Source organism: Centruroides vittatus, unplaced genomic scaffold (assembly GCF_030686945.1).
Source record: "Centruroides vittatus isolate TY-2023 unplaced genomic scaffold, ASM3068694v2 contig_370, whole genome shotgun sequence".
NCBI classification, from domain to species: Eukaryota; Metazoa; Arthropoda; class Arachnida; order Scorpiones; family Buthidae; genus Centruroides; species Centruroides vittatus.
Genome location: NW_027122193.1, coordinates 904784 through 923909, shown reverse-complemented (window position 1 = coordinate 923909; position 19126 = coordinate 904784). Strand labels below are relative to the sequence as shown.

At 37.6% G+C, this 19126-nt stretch overlaps 1 protein-coding gene across 7 annotated transcripts in view; it reads left to right on the top strand.

The window, feature by feature from the left end:
- Positions 1-19126, top strand: part of Lnk (SH2B adapter-like protein Lnk) — a 37351-nt gene that overhangs the window by 1597 nt on the left and 16628 nt on the right. The window lies entirely within an intron of this gene.

The window sequence follows — 19126 nt, the reverse complement described above, 5'->3', positions numbered from 1 at the left end:
CGTAATGGATGGATTTTTATCTTAAAATATATCATTAATTTAATAAAACAAAAAGAAAAATGTAATCGTGCCACGTAGGTACATTTCGGAGAAGGATTTACGGCTTTCCTATTCGCAGCCTGGTCGAGAAATAGATGGGGTTGTCACCCATGTGTCAGTTCTAATGTGGGAATGCACTAGATGTTTTCTACTTAAATATTTACAGGCAAAAAATGCATTTCACTCATTTTTCTGTTTCTTTTTCCCGAGCAGTGATACGTTAAACGACCAAACAAAGTATACAATACTATCTAATGCCATCTAGAAACATTGTTTTTCTACTATATTGTTTGAATAATATTACATCTGGCAACATTTCAATGACAATCGCTCTGATTGGCTCGTGTCAACTCTTTCAGTTATAAATAATTTGCTTGTTCAACGTGCATTTTTTCTGCTTGGAAAACATCTAGTAGATCTCTATCTTTACTCTGTAATTTCATCAATTCGTGACTAAACTGTTTTTGTTGCAAACAGAGGTTTTTGTATGAATTTTTGAATTTCCAAAGGAGACTTTGTGAACTTTATACCAACACCAAATGCAACAGATAGATGCGTGATATCTCCGTTAGCCTCGATACACTTGTCTGAACATTTTTTCCATTGTTCAAAACATCTAGAAAATTCCTGTTCCGAAATGCCTTTTAGTGCCTCTGTCGTTTTTGTTTTTACCTCTTCTACCGTCTGAAATTGCTTCCTTTTGAGTTTCCTCTTAATTCTGGGGAACAAAAAAAAATCACAGGGTGTGAGATCGAGCGAGTAAGGAGGATCGTGCCATTTCTTGTCGAAAACTGCTGCATAGAGAGCGCCGTGTAAGCAGGTGCATTGTCGTGATGGTAAAACCAATCTCCCATTTGCCACGAGTCCCTTTTCCTTCTTGCGGCATCACGAAGTCTTTTGAGGACTTCCAGATAACAATGTTGATTGACTGTCTGACCTGGTGGACGAATTTAGAATGGACAATTCCTTTCACGTCAAAAAATACAGATTAACATGGTTTTCACGTTTAACTTCACTTGTCTTGCTTTTTTGGGACAAGGAGATCCTGATGTTTTTCTCTGGCTGGATTGACATTTGGTTTCCGGAGCGTAACCATATCACCACGATTCATTGCCAGTTATTACCTTAGAAAACAAGTCTGGATCATTTTCCAAATGTTCTTTCAAAGCCTGACAAGCAGCCAAGAGACTGCCTTTCCGATTGGTGGTAAACAAGCACAGAACAAACTTCACACAAACTCTTCTCGTGCCGAGTTCTTGTGACAAAATTCAATGGTTTGATGATGATCTGTGTTGTTGAGATCACAAATTTTCTCAGCATTTTCGTCAGTTTGAATGTTGGATGGTTATCTAGATCTAGGTTGATCTTGAAGAGACATTGTTCCTTTTTGAAAGAGGGAAAACCACTTGTAAACCCTTATCTTACTCGTGGCATCTTGTTTGTAAGCACGTCAAATCGTTTCAACCATTTCCGATCTACTTTTCCTTAATAGAGAACAAAATTTTACAGCAGCATGTTGCTTTTTAAAATCTGACATCACGTTTTTGACAAAAATGAAAAACGGCTCTCTCAAAAAAAATTACTATGGGCCAACATGTCTTCACATGCCGATGCCGCTCTGCATACTGATTCCAGAGGATTCTGTCTACTGTCATCTAGCGGCAGATACGTGTACCACAAACCTCTCACCCTCCACAAAATTATTCCCATTGTTTTTGGAATCCCTCACGTATACTTATAACTGCCAGGGTTATCCACTCAGTAGTCTAATACCATATTGCTGTATCACTGTAGATTTGTGGGTTCATCCAAGCTCATAATGGGGCAGTCAAGTTGTGAGAAAGAAGACCTAACACATCCATGATAGATCATTCCTGTAAAATTTTAAGGGATTTTGGACCTGTCTTTATTCATTCCTAGATTTTCCAGAGCAATAGGTTGATACGTTGACCATTTGGCCATCTAGTTGTCATCAACACTTGGTATACTATTGTAAACACAACAATGTTGTTGAGAAAACTCAATTTTCCAAGACTTTCAGATTGGCTTTCTGATACTAAAGGATAGAAGATCTTATGCATCTATCATATTTTGATACAAAATGTACATTGCAATTTTTTAGAAAAAAAATTAATTTTTTCATAATTTAAACATAAAAAAACATTCAAATTTAGAATCGGGCATCCGAATTGCTTACAGACACAATCTAACCACACACAGGTCTTTCCCCATTATGTAAAAACTTATCAACAGACAGGGCACCTGAAGTTTACATGATCCTACTGCAAGATGACAGATTCCAGATGAATTTGATTTATATTGGTTTTACTAAAAGATCCAGCTAACAGAGCACAAATATTACCGTATTTTACGGACTATAAGACGCACCTTAATTTTTAAGCAATTTAAAAAAAAATACCTATAAGATGCTACAAACTATAAGACGCACCTGAATTTTGGAGGCAATTTTTCAAAGAAAAAAGTGCGTCTTATAGTCCGTAAAATACGGTATATAGATACAAGAAACGATTCGCCGCCTTATTTATATATGTTCATGACGTAATATTCAAGCAGAGTTACATCAGGTGACTATTGTAAGACATGCTGTACACACCAATCAAATAAAGGAGTTGGAAGTTCTGCCATTCTTTACATCAACTGAAGCACTCCATTCCAGAAATTTAAACCCGAGGCAGTACTTAGAAGATGAAAATGCATTAAAAGTCTTATGCTGTCCGAAGACGGCAAAGAATTTCTGCTTTGGCCGACGTCTGCTTCGTAAGACAGAAGGTTGACAACTATGCTACGCGAATAAAACAAGTTATGGTTACATATCACATAAATTGCATATTGAATGCATTTTTCATAGTTTTAACATTTTAAACAAATGGGCAGTATTGTAAGAAAATGTCCTTGCAATCTGTGGCATTTACCATATTCTACAATGAAAAATCTATGGTAGACATTGCTCGCTCGACAAAACTTGTAATTTTTATTTGAAATTTTAAAGTATTTTAATTTTTATTGTAAGTTCCTTTATGTAACTTGATTGTTTTAATTGAAAATCAAAAAATTTAATACTAAATTAATCATTTATTTCTAATAAGATGTAATGATTCATAAAATCATTATCAAATTGCATACGTTTAGAGTAAACATATGTATCGCAATCTCGATTTCGATCTATATTTACATTTTAAATTAAAAATATCGAAAATTGTGAAAATTGTAATCAAGTAATTATATTATTAAACATATTTATGAAATTTAGATTTTTAATTATACAGTAAACTAAGCTTGAAATTATAAATTAATCACATGACATTGCTGGATTCGTTGGGCCATAACTTGGCTATTTAAATAAATAAATATAAAGTAATTTGGATTAAAAAGTGGTGATTAAGTTGCCATTCTTTATTCAATTTAATAATTAGAATTAATCAATTTAGAATATTCTGAAAATAAAAAGAAAGATTGATCTAAAGCATGATTCAACTCACAACTTCTGCTTATCATATAGATGCTTTACCAATTACAGACCTTTGATATTTGGAAATGTCTTTTGGATGGACGGTTATCTTAAATTATTTACACGGTTATGTTTTCTAGATTAATTTGTCTGGAAGATTGGAGGGAGGTCCACGTGACGCAGCTACATACAAAGCAGGAGTTATAGGTTTAACTCCTGCTCCAGATGAATTTTTTCTTCCAGAACGTTCTAAATTAATTTAATTCAAGATGGCAACTTAATTGCTTATCATTAATCTAAATCACTTCGTATATAGATATTTAAAAATCTTAATTATTTATTGTAACATCGTCGTAATGCCAGACTGTGATTTTTAATCACATTTTAACCGAAAAATTAATTGGAGTCTCCGCTCCCGAAGCTTTCCGTATCTGGTCTTGATTTTCGTCTATCTAGCTCCGTTCTCGAGATTAACGAAGGATAGACGGACGGGTGACGGTGGGAATTATTAGATTTGAAAGTTGTTTCCCAATTTGCCAATGGCCTGATGAATCTGGAATTATCATCGACCAAGAATACATTCTACCACTAATTGTGTTCTACCAGTAATGGCTCTCTTTTGTAAGAAATGAATAAACCGAAATTTTATCCGAAAAATATGAAAGAATCGCCGATTTTGAAATATGGATTTAAAAATTTTTAATTTGCATTACACATCACTTTAGATGTACAGTATATTGATATCGCAGATTTTACAAATTTAGAACATGACTGTGTAAGAAATATTGACAGGTCATGATCTAAATTTGTTCTTTTTCATAAAACACTAATTACTTAATGAAATAATAGGTTATCCATTAAGAAGAAGAATTTTAAACATACAGTATTGTTTATATCAGACGTGGGCAAGTGCGGCTCTTTTTGAGTCACGTGCGGCTCTTGCCGAAAGTGTTAATTTTTGTTTTTTATTATTATTTTTACAATTTTATTTTTATAATTTTGCAAAAATATGGTTATTAAAAAAATTCAATATTTGTTTTATATTATATAATAAAATCGCGCGCTTTACCATACCATCCGCCACGACAGTACAGAACTGCAGCTCCCATACATTTTGCAAAACCTACATTTCGGCTCCCACTGAACTCTTGCTTGCCCATCTCTGGTTTATATCAACAAATGATTTTTATTTTTATTTATAATTAGAAATAAACATATACAAGAGTTATTCTGAAAGTTTGCAATAGAAGAAAACCATCCATGATGAAATCTGTTTATCCATAATCTCTCTTAATCTAAGTGAGACATGCTCTGTTAATAATAGTAACAATGGAATTTTCTATAGAAGTACTTTGTGCAATGTTTTATTATGATTTTTGTGTCGGACTGAATGACAAAGACTGTTATGAACAATTGAAATTGGCTTTTGGAGATGATGCTCCATCCTTCACTACTGCGTTTAGGTGGTACAAAGAATTTCAGAGGGGTCATATTTCCTTACATGACAAACCACATGAAAGGCAACCATGACAGCAGTCACTCCTGAAAATGTGATTCCTATCCAACATAAGATTGCAGATCAAAGATATTCTGTACTTATGAAATGATACAAGAGAGACTAAAGAGCCTCTGCAGTTGCAGACATTCTGTTAAGGAGCTATGGTTTTAAAAAGTGGTGTCTCAATAGAGCATGTCATGATCTCTAAGGAAACTGAAGATGTTGAACCAAGGTGGACATCAGATTATTTTCAAGATTGTCACAGGTGATGAGACATGCATACCATTTTATAAGTGTGAAAGATGTCAAGAAAGCTGGATATGGATTCATAAAGATGATCAGTTCCATCAACTGTAAAAAGACAAAGAGCAATAAAAAAATTCATATTTTCTCTACATGGTGAGCTAGAACAATATTAATAGTAAGTCACATCTTCCACACTATTTCCAGCAAAACAATTTAATGAAACAAATGTTTTTGGCTACGTTAAGTGACCTGCTTCGGGTTTTAACAGTCTGAAATCGAACATCTAAATAGAATACAAATTTGGAACATTGCCAATGTTCTTATGACATCATTATTTTCAAAGTATATTTTCTGTATACGTTAACCTGTATAAGGAAACTGACATTGCAGTAAATAAAACTTTTTACAATATTTACTTTATTTCTTCTTTTTCTATTGTATTATATTTATTTAGCTATTTAAACAATTTTCTAAACAATTTGATTTACTCGCGACGTCAATTTCTTTACACGGGTTAAGGTACGGTACGTAAAAAACATACTCTGAAAATAATGACGTCATAAGAATATTGGCAATATTCCAAATGTGTATTCTATTTAGACGTTCGATTTCAGACTGTTAAAACCTGAAACTGTTTTGCTTGAAATAGTGTGGGAGGTGTGACTTAATAAAAGTCGTGTTTGCTATTTTTGTCCGTAGCACTGGTTTGGAGAAAGCAATTAAGCTTGAAGAACAGAAGATGACAACGGCTAATTGGTACATTACAGTTTGTCTTCCTCGAATTCTGGAGTCAGAAAATTTGTGGTCTAATTTTGTGTCACGATAATGCCTCGTCTTGCGCTGCCAGGCGGAACTGTTGATTTCCTTCAAGCTAATAATAACAGAATTATTGAACATCTACTGTATTCACCAGATTTGGCAATGTGTGACTTCTGGCTATTTTTTAATCTCAAAAAAACAATTGATTTAATACAGAGGATGAAATTAAAGCTTCTGTAACAGAGTATTTCAATAGCATTTCAGAAAATGAGTGGTGTCATGCTTTTGATCTTTGGAAGGAATGACTACATAATTGGCTAGAGGAGAGTAGTTTGAACATAAATGAAAAATATTATGTTTTAGACCTTATTCCTGTATTGCAAAACTTTCAGTCACCTCTGTATGCTGGACCTCATGGTAAGTAGTGTTTAAATCATACAGTTGTCAAGATGCTAGAAGGATTTACAGGCAATATTGATATATATATATACACCTTTAGTTATTTAATTGTACTGTTATGAAGAATGTCCTAATTAATAATTAATAAACTTATTAAACTGGAGTAAACCATAAATTTAAAGAGTTCTAGCCTGTTCCGGGAACAATTTTTTTATCGTCAAATGTTTTCGGCTATCATAGTAGCTATCCTTGGGATCTGAACATAGTAGAATTCTCTTAACTTAAATTTTAATGCTCTTATAAGTGTTCTAAATATGAATTGATGATAAATAAATAAAAAAAATACAAACAATGATGATAATACACAACAAATCTGTTGAATATACACAATAGTAATTAATGTACAGTTTTATCCACATCTTAGTTTATAGTATATGTCTATACTGCAGATAAACAAGTGGAATCTTCATGATTAATACACACATTCTTAATACTATATTTGTATATAGTTATTTTTTCTAGAGATTTTTCTATGTGTTGGTCACTGGTGGTTTTTAAGAGTTTAGTGTCCTTGAAGTACAGTAATACCCCCGAACTTACGCGATAGGTGGAACCGAGCGATAACCGCGTAAGTCAGGGTATAATTTCACATAGAAATACATACAAATTATTTTTAATTGGGACTGGAAACTAAAGAAAACAATAATTTAGAAAAAAATGTTTAATAAAATCTTATATAATTCATATGTATAACAAATTATATTATTAAAATCATGAACCGAAGTTATTTTGATGTAGAAGGCTTCATAAAATCAGCGATTCTTGATCAATCTCGGTCGACCAATCGGCGATTCCCGATGATCATAGCCTTATCGGAGGTCCGCAGGTGGTGTAACGGTCTGATGACCAGTCAGTGGATACGCATTCAAACTCCAACGGTTGCTTCTTTAACTGTCTTTTTGTAACAGTGACTGTTACCAGTTTAAAAAAAGGCGGGAATTGCGTTCCTGCACGATTCTACCCCGACAAACACAAAATTCTAACTATGCATCGATTCCGCATGACACGTCCGAACATGTAAGCTGAACAATAATGTGGGGGGAGTGAGTAATCGAGAGTTGCGTGGTGCTCAAACAAAAGATAAATCGACGAGATTTGAAAATCGTGTAACTCCAGGTTCGCATAAGTTGAGGTATTACTGTATGTTATATTCTCAGGAACAATTGCCATAATAGCATTGTTGTGCTTTTCTCAAATGTACAAGTGTTCAATTAGATCAAAATTTGTTTGAAATTTATTAAGAAAATGTATGTTTCAGTTGAGAACTACTTAAAACGTGATGTATCCACTTAAATTTTGCTTTTATTCTAAATACATTCTTTTCTGCTTGAAGATTGCATTTGTAAAATGTTGAAAGTACTTGCGTGCCTATTCTTGTTTGAATTAAACTAAATTAACACCAAAAGACAGTGTATATTTATTAATTTGTATAAATTTGGTGTTGAATGTGTTAATCAGTTTTATGTACAGTGAAACCTCGCTTAACAAGCATAATTCATTCCAGAACCTTACTCGTAATGCGAAACACTCGTTAAGCGAAACAACACTGGAAGAAAAGAAATCGGCCCGAAGCGGGACTCGAACCCGCTTTGGGCCGATTTCTTTTCTTCCAGTTCCAAATTATTAAATTATTTACCGTATTTTACGGACTATAAGATGCTACAGACTATAAGACGCACCTTAAATTTTATAGGTATTTTTTTTTGTTTTTAAATTGCTTAAAATGCTACGGACTATAAGACGCACCTGAATTTTGGAGGCAATTTTTCGAAGAAAAAAGTGCGTCTTATAGTCCATAAAATACGGTATTTAATTAAATTATAATTATTAAATATAGTAAGAGATGGCGCCTAACGCCAAGCTCTAGTGCCAAATTGTCTTATTAATTATTTATTATAGTTGACTCTAGCCCGATAATTCGGCTTTGGTGGGTGTATTGGTTGATATATTTATATTTTATAATCTACGTAGAAGTCCGACCTGCACAGTTAAATGTTTGGTGTTCTAAAGCACTAATATTCAAAATGCAACTTGTTCCAGAAGACAGCTTTCGTTCTTATTTTTAAATTGTATCTGTTTTTCTGTCCTGAGGTAGGTCATTTAAAATGACTAAAAATGTCAGAAAAATTAAAATCATACTGCATTTTTAAGATATGAGTGGTAGTACAGCAGTTTAAAGTAGATACCTATAGCACTCCACATCAAACAAGATATAATTAAATAATTTCTAAAACTCTGTAACAACTTTAATTGTAATCTTCAAGATGACAGATACGAAATCTGCCAAAAGTTGTTAGTTTTGGAAATACCGTATTTGAATATCTAATATAACACATTAAATAAACTGTCTTTTGATTGGACAAACATTTCCAAACTGCATTACAGATCAACTTCAGGTCTTCATATAGATTAAAGTATCTGTTAATGAACAGGTAGACCTGGAGTTGAACTGTAAAGACAGTTTATTTAATGTATCATTTTTGTAATTGGTGTAAAGTGTATGTATAAACTTTGTTGAAAATGAAATGTTTACAAATCTACAATGGTTAAGATTGAATACAAATAGAATTCTTAGATTCAAATGCAATATAACTTTACAAAATAAATTTTTTAAACAGAATTTAAATTTAATATACTATGTATACAGTAAGACCCCGCTTAACGCTAATTTGATACAATGCAGTCTGCCGGACGCCTAAAAAACACTCAAAATTTATGCCGATTCAAATTAATGCGGTGTTTCATTGATCCGTATATAATACGAGGTAATTTGTCGTAGCACTGTACTTCCCTTAAATCTGTTTGTTTTGTGTAATTTTTGAAAAAATATAACATTATGGATGCCATAGGAAATATCAACTTCGCTTGGCAAGAATTAACTGATAAATGCATGAACAGAGTGTGGAAGAAGTTATGGCTGAAGGCATCCGAGAATTCTCGTCGAGAAAAGCCTATCGCTGTATCGTTAGGTTGACAAAATTGTCAACTTAATCGATACAGGAGATTTAGATGAGCAGGATATTGGGGAGTTACTGCAGGTTTCCGGTAAGAGCCTTACCAACGACAGCCTTCAAGAACTGGCAGAACAAGGAATTCGTGTAGAATTGGAAAATAGAGATTCTAAGGACAAACCCAAAAAATTTTTCTACAGTTTTCCTTAGTAAAAGTTTGGTAACGATAACTGAAATCGTTAATTAAATTGTAGCAAATGATCCAGATTTTGATAGGAGTGCCAAAGCAAAATGAGGCGTTTTGGATGCGATCTTCTGCTACCGACATTTGCTTAAGGAAAGAAAAAGAAAGCGACCAACGAAACTACACGACTTTATCGCAAAAAACAAGAATTTCAGAAGAGCCAGGACCTTTGTCACAAAAAATTAACTTTAGATTTCTGTGTGCATATGTTTGTGTGTTATTTAACATATATTATTATGCAAAAATTTATATAAAAATAACTTAAAATTATAGTAAAATTTGCTTATTTTTTGGTCGCATGTTTCCTTATCCCTATTTACTCTAAGTTAAAATGGTCTCGTTTAACACTGTTTTGCTTAGCGCTTTGTCTTCTAGGAACGCATTCCCCGCATTAAGTGGGGTCTTACAGTACTTCAGTATAACATGCAATACTATAGCCTCTACTCAAAATGTACCAGCATTGAAAACTGAGCTGGAATGGGTAGATATAAAATTTACTAGAACAGAAAATTACCCCACAATATGCTAAGGATCAATTAAGCAATCTGTAGAGGAATATCCAGTGTTCTGGAATTTCCAAAGTTGGATAATTGCATCAATGCATTACTCGTACTAATAATTACTCATGCAGTTATTAGTATGAGTAATTAAGTTTGAATTAACATAATTTTTAAATATAAGATACAGACATGTTTAGAGCTATCAAAGAAAGATAAAGGCTTAAAATATTTCCCGTACCAATATATCTCTGAAACGTCAAACTCTTTTTCAAATTTTCATAGAAATTTGAAAGTTTGGAGCCACTCCAAGCTTGGGCTCATGGTCTGAGGCACTAAAAACTGATGTCTGAGCCAGTCCTGGTTATAGAACAGTAATAATTCAATTATTAGTCTTGTTTTGATTCAGAGAATCAAAAACATCTAGCAGGATAATGATGGACAAGGGATTAATGAAATGAGAAATAAATATTGATTTTCTCAATGGAAATATATGCACACCAGTGGCTGAGTGGATAAAACCACTGAACACTGCGGTCATAGGTTTGCACTTTATCAATGGGCCAGCCAAGTGGAGTTTTCTAGATTATTTTCACATTAGTAATACCTAAATACACACCAGTTTACCATAGAAAATCCTCTTCATCCCCTTCAACAGATTGTCCATGTGTTGCATTACAGTAAAGAAATATAAACAAACAACTACTAACCCGTTATAGATAAAGTTCAACCAATGCCGAATTATCGGGCTAGCAAATGGCTATAATAATAATAATAATTTAAGACAATTTGGTACTAGAGTTAGGCGTTAGGCACCATCTCTTGCTAAATTTAATAATTAGAATTTTAATTAAATAATTTAAATAAATTTAGGCCTAACTGGAAGAAAAGAAACGGCCCGAAGCAGGACTCGAACCCGCAACTTCTGCTATCCGTGCAGACACATTACCAGTTACGCTACCCGGACCTTCGGTCCGCTCTCCTCTTCCAGCTGATATAAGATCTATAACGGGTTAGTAGTTGTTTGTTTATATATATATACACCTTGCCGGGGTTGCGGTGGCCGGTTGAGTGCCTTTAGGAGGACGTGGGCAATTAATGTGTCCCCAGCCGGCATTGTAATGACTGTCGATGTCGTACGGTAATCTTATATCAGCTGGAAGAGGAGAGTGGACCGAAGGTCCGGGTAGCGTAACTGGTAACGTGTCTGCACGGATAGCAGAAGTTGCGGGTTCGAGTCCCGCTTTGGGCCGTTTCTTTTCTTCCAGTTAGGCCTAAATTTATTTAAATTATTTAATTAAAATTCTAATTATTAAATTTAGCAAGAGACGGCGCCTAACGCCTAACTCTAGTACCAAATTGTCTTAAATTATTAATATTATTATAGCCATTTGCTAGCCCGATAATTCGGCATTGGTTGAACAGTAAAGAAATAAACCAAACCGAACTAAATGGAAACATGATAGTTCTAGTACCTATTTGTACTAGTTTTGTTATTCTTAATAGACTTTAAATGGCCACGACACTTTTGCAGTTGACAGTTTTGCTAATACTTTCTTCGTCTTACTAGAGCGTCGGAGACAGTTAATGGTAGTGGTTGATTTTTTTTTGTGCTCCTGATTGTCGCGTGTTATAGACGATGTCATTAATCTAAAATAGTGAAGTGCCACATTTTCGGAATCAGCTGAACGAGAGGAACACGTTGATACAAATCTTTGGACCATAGGACCCATATTTTTGGAGAAATCGGCGACTGAAAACAGAGTTTTTCAAATCTGATTTGCCTGAAAACTTTGACCGCTTAACCGGAATCAGTTTCGGATTATTGTTCGGCTTATAACCGTAAGTACTGTGCTTAAATTTGGTGGTCCTCGGACCAGTATTTTGGCAACTACAGCCCTTTTCCAAATCTTCTCGAACGGCCCGCAACGGCTTTTGAATAGCGTTCCGGGGAAAGTTTTTGTATGATCACGAAGACGAATATTATAGAAACTCTGAGTGCAAATTTTGTAAACTTACCTTAAATAGATTTTGAATAACGACGAGATTAAAACTCAACTAATTTCTCCACTGACCAGTGCAACAGTTTCCATAGAAACGGTCAAAGACCTATGTATAACGGTCATCGGTATAACGGTCACAACGGACATTGGGCGTTGCTGCTTCAAACTTTAGATTTAATTCTCATTGATAAACCCCAATACCTGCTAAATGTATGTATACTGTTGTTATCTACACGCGACTTACTGTGCAGTAACTTTAGACCAGGTCTGGGCTAGAATAAGTTTGTTTTAAGCCTATCCTTTTCCCCTCTGCCCTGTCGAGTGATAGCTCGGCAGCGCAGAGCCTCTGGAACAGAGGTTTCCTCTTTACACACCCACTACTTCAGCTTTGGGTTAGGTACTCACATCCTTGGGGACAGTTTCTCTGGTGCGTAATTCTGTTTATCCACACCATGTCCGCACAAATTATTGAGGATTTTCTGAAAAAATCAAAACAGGCCCTGAAAGAAATTAAAGCATATGCTACTAAAAACCCGAAGGCTTATCTAAGCACTACTCGGCACATTGACTTTATTACAGAACAATTCCTCACAGTCGTCAGAACGGCAGAGAATTCGATGAGAACGTACTTTCTCCTGATGGCAGATAAACTTACCAGTACGCAACAAGAGATTGCGGAGAAATTGAGCAACTTAGAGAACAAAGTATCGCAATGGACACCCCAAGCACCTTTGTACAGCGCAGTGGTTAGTACAGGAAGACATGTTAACGTCAATAGAAAGGTTAAAGAACCCGCCACACCGAATGAGGTCCTGCTAATCTATAGTAAGGATAAAGACAATCAAAACAGCGATACTGTACGCAGGCTTATGCAGTCAAAGATCAATCCGTCAGAACTGAAGATTACAGTAGAGAAGGTTCGGACGATCGGAAGAGGGGGCATTGCGGTGGAGCTTGGGGGCAATGGTGATGCCGCAACCCTGGAAAGGAGTATTGGGGAAAAGGTCCCTGAGGTTGCGGCTTTTAGGCCCAAAAAAAGATGGCCCCACGTCGTCGTCTTTTCGGTACATACGGAAATTACCAAGGAGGAGTTGTCGATTCTTACACATTCCCAAAACCAAGTGGTACACGATAACCTTACTGAAGAGGAGTTCCAGGGACAATTCCGCCCGAAATTTCAGATGGGAAGGAGGGATGCAACCTACAGGAACTGGGTGGTGGAGGTGTCCCCCCGGGTCAGAAGAATCCTAGTGGAACAGGGCAAAGTCAACCTAAACTGGTCGCGCTGCAGGGTCGTGGATTTCTTCCCGGTCCTGCAGTGCTTTAAGTGCTGCCAGTTCAACCATGCAGCCAAGGATTGCACTCAAGACAAGTATACATGCAGTCAATGCTCGGGGGATCATCCTTACCGGGCATGCCCGAATCGAGGAGTGGAGCCCACCTGCTGTAACTGTAGACTAGATAAAACAAAAAATTGCAAGCATAATGCAAGAGATTCTAAATGTCCAGTGTACCAGCGCGCCAAATCGATAATTACCGATAGAACCGACTATGGCCAGTAACCATACTAATCTTCGTATTTTACAGAACAATACACAGAGAAGCATCTCTGCTACATCTCTTATTTCTGAGCAGCTTAATAGCTATGATCTCGTATTTATCCAAGAGCCATACTGTCGTGCTGGCACACCCTCTTGCCTTCCCACGTTCTGTCCTGTCCTTAGTGGCACGGATAAGAACCCGTGGGCCATAACCCTTGTGCCCAATACCAATATGTCGATCCAGCATCATCCAACTTACAGCAGCGAATATATTGTGACCATTGAAGTTCAGTTAAAAGAAACTAGAATAATTATTCTTAACATATACTTCCCCAAAGGTGCAGACAATGATAATTTTATTGAGGAACTTCAAAAAATTATAGATGCCTTTCAGGGCACGCATATTCTTGTCTTGGGAGACACTAATGCTCACTCCCCCACTTGGGGAGGAGTTAATCTGGATGGTCGGGGTAGGCTCCTCGAGGAATTCATGCATCGCAATGCTCTTCTCTTGCTTAACAATCCTATGTCTCCCCCTACTTACTGCTCTGCACGCGGGTATTCCTGGATCGACTTATCGATTTGCAGTGCTGGCATGTATACTAGCATCTCCAACTGGAATGTCTCGCCTAATGAGACTCTGAGTGACCATGCTCATATAACCTTTGAAATTATCTGCAAGGAAGACGAACATAGCGCTCCGAGCAGCGTCTACGTCCCCAAAAGAGCCAACTGGAATCGAATTAAAGAGTACTTAGAAAACAATCTTCATAATCATCCACTTACCAACCGTAATGAGGCGATAGTCCAAATTGACGCGAATATTGACACAATCCGCAAGGCCTGCGAAACGCTTATCCCCAGAGGCACTTCCTCAAGGAGAAGAACTCCCTGGTGGACTCCCAGGCTGAATGAGTTACGTAGGGAAACCAACAAGCTTCGGCGCATCTTTCAAAGACACAGGAATGACAGAAATAGTGCCCACCATAAAGAAGCTTACCTCAGTAGCCTCAGAGACTACAAAAACATTATTAAAACAGAAAAGTTGCGCAAGTGGCGCGAGTTTTGTACGACCACCTCGAAGGATCCGTGGGGCTTCGTTACAAAGATGTGTATGAATAGATTACGCAAGGCCCAAATTCTGACAGATACAAGCGCTAGTGACCACCCACTGACCATAATTCAGACTTTGACTAACCAGCTTAACAAATTTTGCCCTGAAGACAATCCCATGACCGACAACGACTGGCAGCGTAAAATCCGCGCTGAGAAAGATAATCTAGTGGACAGCGAGAACATACCGCTTTTCACTCAGGAGGAGATACGTATGGCATTTTATACACTAGGAAAACGCAAGGCCCCTGGCATGGATGGGATTAACGCAGAGATTGCGACCAATCTGTGGGAAATAATTCCAATGCACCTCACCAATCTATATAATAACTGCCTAAGTCATGCCATATTCCCAAAAGCCTGGAAAAAGGCCAGAGTAGTTCCCGTGCCCAAACCGGGTCCTAGCAAAGATGTCAGACCCATTTCCCTGCTCCCTATATTAGGGAAAATATTGGAGAAACTAATTAAAACTAGATTGGAATGGCATGTGGAACACTACCGCCAACTAAACGACAATCAGTTCGGCTTCCGTCACCAAAAGTCAGCGGAGGAAGCCATAAACCACACAGTTAACAACATAAATAGCCTCCTGCAAGTCAATAAATACGTCCTGGGGGTCAGCCTTGACATTTCCAAGGCATTTGACAGTGCCTGGTGGCCCCTAGTGACATTTCAGCTGCGTAATATCAGGTGCCCACGCAACTTACTGATCCTGCTTCAGGATTATTTTCGGGACCGGATAGCCATCCTGCAGTACGGGCAACACGAGGTGCAAAAACAGATAACTAGAGGCTGCCCGCAAGGGTCCGTGTGCGGGCCCTTGCTCTGGAATATCACCTTCAACGCCTTCTTGGGTGAACATTTTGGGCAAGAATCCTGTACCGCTTATGCGGACGATGTCTTTCTGTTGGTGGGCGGCAGATCGAGAGCAGATCTCGAATTGAAAGGAAACCACCTCCTCCAACTAGTTAGCACCTGGGGTACCAACCATAAACTAGACTTCAACCCGGCCAAAACAAAGGCAATTATTTTCAACAAACCGAGGGGAGGCAATCTCTACCTCAGGCCCCCCGTCTTGAGGATGAATGGCAACTCCATTAAGGTAGAGAAACACCTCAGGTACTTAGGCATCACTCTGGATTTCAAACTTTCTTGGGCTCCACATATTGAGCATATCTCTAGCCGCACGGGCCTTATTTTTCAGGCGTTTGCTCAGGTGGCCAGGAGAGACTGGGGCCTCTCTCCTGAGGCCCTCTCGACTATATATGACGGTATCTTTATCCCAATCGCTACCTATGGGTGTGGCACATGGGGTAGCGCCATCTCAAAGGTTCACATCAGAAGAAAACTGGTTTCCGCACAGAGGCGAGCTCTTCTGTTATTAACTAAGGCCTATCGCACCACTAGTAATGTTAGCCTACAAGCGATCGCACGGAAATTACCCATAGACATTGAGATCTCTATGAAAACGAAGATGCAACAAGCCAAATGGGGAACGAATATTCAGATAGGCGACATCACAATTGAATCTGCGGATATTGAAAGGCCTCACCCATTCGGTGATACCATTACCCCCACTTACAACTTCTCAAGTAGCTGGAATAACCTTAACAATGCCAGTATCCAAATATACACCGATGGCTCAGGTATTGACGGTGGTGTAGGTTGCGCTTATGTTGTTTATGACAACAGTGAGGAAATTCACAACCAAAAATTCAGACTACATCCGCAATGCAATGTATTCCAAGCGGAGCTTCTGGCAATCAGCAAGGCCACGAACTGGATTAACAACACCTACTCGAATTTCAAGATCGACATCTACACTGACTCGTTATCTGCCCTTAACATGATCTACAGCATCAAGCTCCATCCACTTGCAGTGGAGATACGGAACAACATCTGCGTATCCAATAATAACATTCAAATATTCTGGGTCAGATCACATCAGGGTATGGAGGGGAATGAGCGGGCGGACGCCCTTGCAAAAGAAGCTGCCCTCGACCCAAACATCTCTTACGACTACGGCAAAATCAGCCAAGGGACTCTTAAACGGCTTCTGCGGGAGGAGGCCATAGATACATGGCAATCTCACTGGAACGAACTTGGGCACCACATCATTAAGCAATTCATTCCTGACCTCCGGCAACACAACAAAATAAAGTGGTTTACCCCTGACCACTATACTACTCAGTTTTTGAGTAACCACGGGAAATTTGCTCACTACTTGGCGAGGTTTGTCAATAGAACGTCTGACGAGTGCCCCACCTGTGGGGTTAGAGACGGAGCTAACCATTACCTATACGACTGTACTATAACTGCCAAAGAGAGAACTGAAATGAGTCATCTCCTGAATGAAATTAACATAGACTGGCCCTGCGACCTTACCGACATTTGGAAAAGTCAAGAGATCTTCCACGCCTTCAAAAGGCTCGCAAAAAAGACGATTCTTACTAACAATCAGCTGCTCCAAGATGGGGCAGTTTGGGGACCAAATAGCTCCTGAGGGGCTGCGCTTTCGGGTTTTCCTATCCCCTGCTGGGCGGCAATGCCGCCCTTCTCTTTAGGTACAGGGGATGTCATCTTGTTCTTTCTCCACGCGATACAAGCTGTAATGCGGTGATTCGTGAAACTGTTTTATTTTTTAAAAATTAGAATAAAGACTAAGTCTGCCCAAAATGGGATCACCTTTTTTATTTTGTGTTCCAAGACAAACACTTTTCGGCGACTGACCTTCCTTCCTGACTGACCTGTTTTATTTTATTGTTTTATCCACTCTATATTTTCATCTTGTCTCTTCAATGTAGCATTCTGTAGCGCCAATTATATTGTTTCCTATGCCCTGGTTGTGCCACTGGCAGGTACAGGGCATGTAAAATAAATCTTTACGTCAATAAACCAACAATACAACCAACAATACAATACCTATTTGTACTACCAGAAATGCTGTAAACAGAACGGAAGATGAATATAATACCCGAAATGCATATTCTGTTTGAATAAAGACTATTTTACGCCATTCGCCTTTTTTCCTGTATGATAAGTCTGTTATGGCAATTTTATGCTCGCATAGAAGACGTGATAGTTCTATGCTACTACTGCAGCAATAACTAAAATGCATTTGAAACTAAACATACATTTATTAAACAAAGTTTCTTAAAATTCTTCATTATTCATGTTGTCGTTTGTTGACCTATAACTTTGATGAGATTGGAGTCATCAAATTCATATATCATTTTTATGCTGTTATCTATGTTGCTTGTCATATTTATAACATAATTTTATAAAGACATTTGTGAATAGTTTAAACAGTTTTAAGTATTTGAAATTCAACAAATCATAATCTTTTTCATAAATTTAATGTGGCTGTCTTGCTACATTCTAACTTGAAGTTGTTTGAAATAGTGTTTATATTACTAGTTTTATATTATATTATAGTTTTTTACTGTATATCGGGATGTATGGGTTCTTAGAGGAGTAGTAACTTTTGAAAGTGTCAGCCGCACTGAAATAATGGACACCGTAGACTGTTCCCCATGAGAACCTAACTCTCACTTATGGCTTCAAGTAGTTGGTAGTGCATGCCACTACCAACTACTGGGAAACCGCCTCGGCTGGTGGGCTAAACTAAGTGAGAGTATCAGTAGTGCCATCCGCTACTGGTAGTTGCGGTGTGTTACTCTATAGTGCACAAAGTCTAGAATGGCCAGTGCGGCAGAAGAATCTACTATCAAAGATCAATGGAGTAATGGGCATGACAGCAAAGTAGGTGACATACTAAGGGCACGTTCTTGGCATCCAAAGTGAGATGTAGCCAGTCATCATGGAAGAGATTGGAGCCTCACCTCCAGGTATCCTCCACTGTAGTAAGCCATGAGAACTGCTACCACTAGAAGAATTAGTTATAGGGACAAGGTCGAGCCCCCTGCAAACTGTCTCTCTAATAAATGCTACAGGGAAGAGGAGTCATGTCCTGAGAATAGTAAGTTTGACTCTAATATTAGAGAATATGAAGAGGCCATCTTAACCCCACTTGGGAGGATGACGTCAGAAATACCCAAACTGAAGACCAGGAATGTACTACTTAACATAGGAACTTGGAATGTTAGAACACTATGAAATGGGAAAACTTGATAATCTTATTCAAAAAATAAAGTCAATGTGTCTTGATGTTGTAGGTATTTGCAAAACAAGATGGGCAGGTTTAGGAGAGCTTAACAATGATGTACTCAGGAGCAGAGGCACATGTAAATGGAGTAGCTATCATAATGAAGAATAGTATAGCAAGATCAATAAAGGGCTTCACTGCA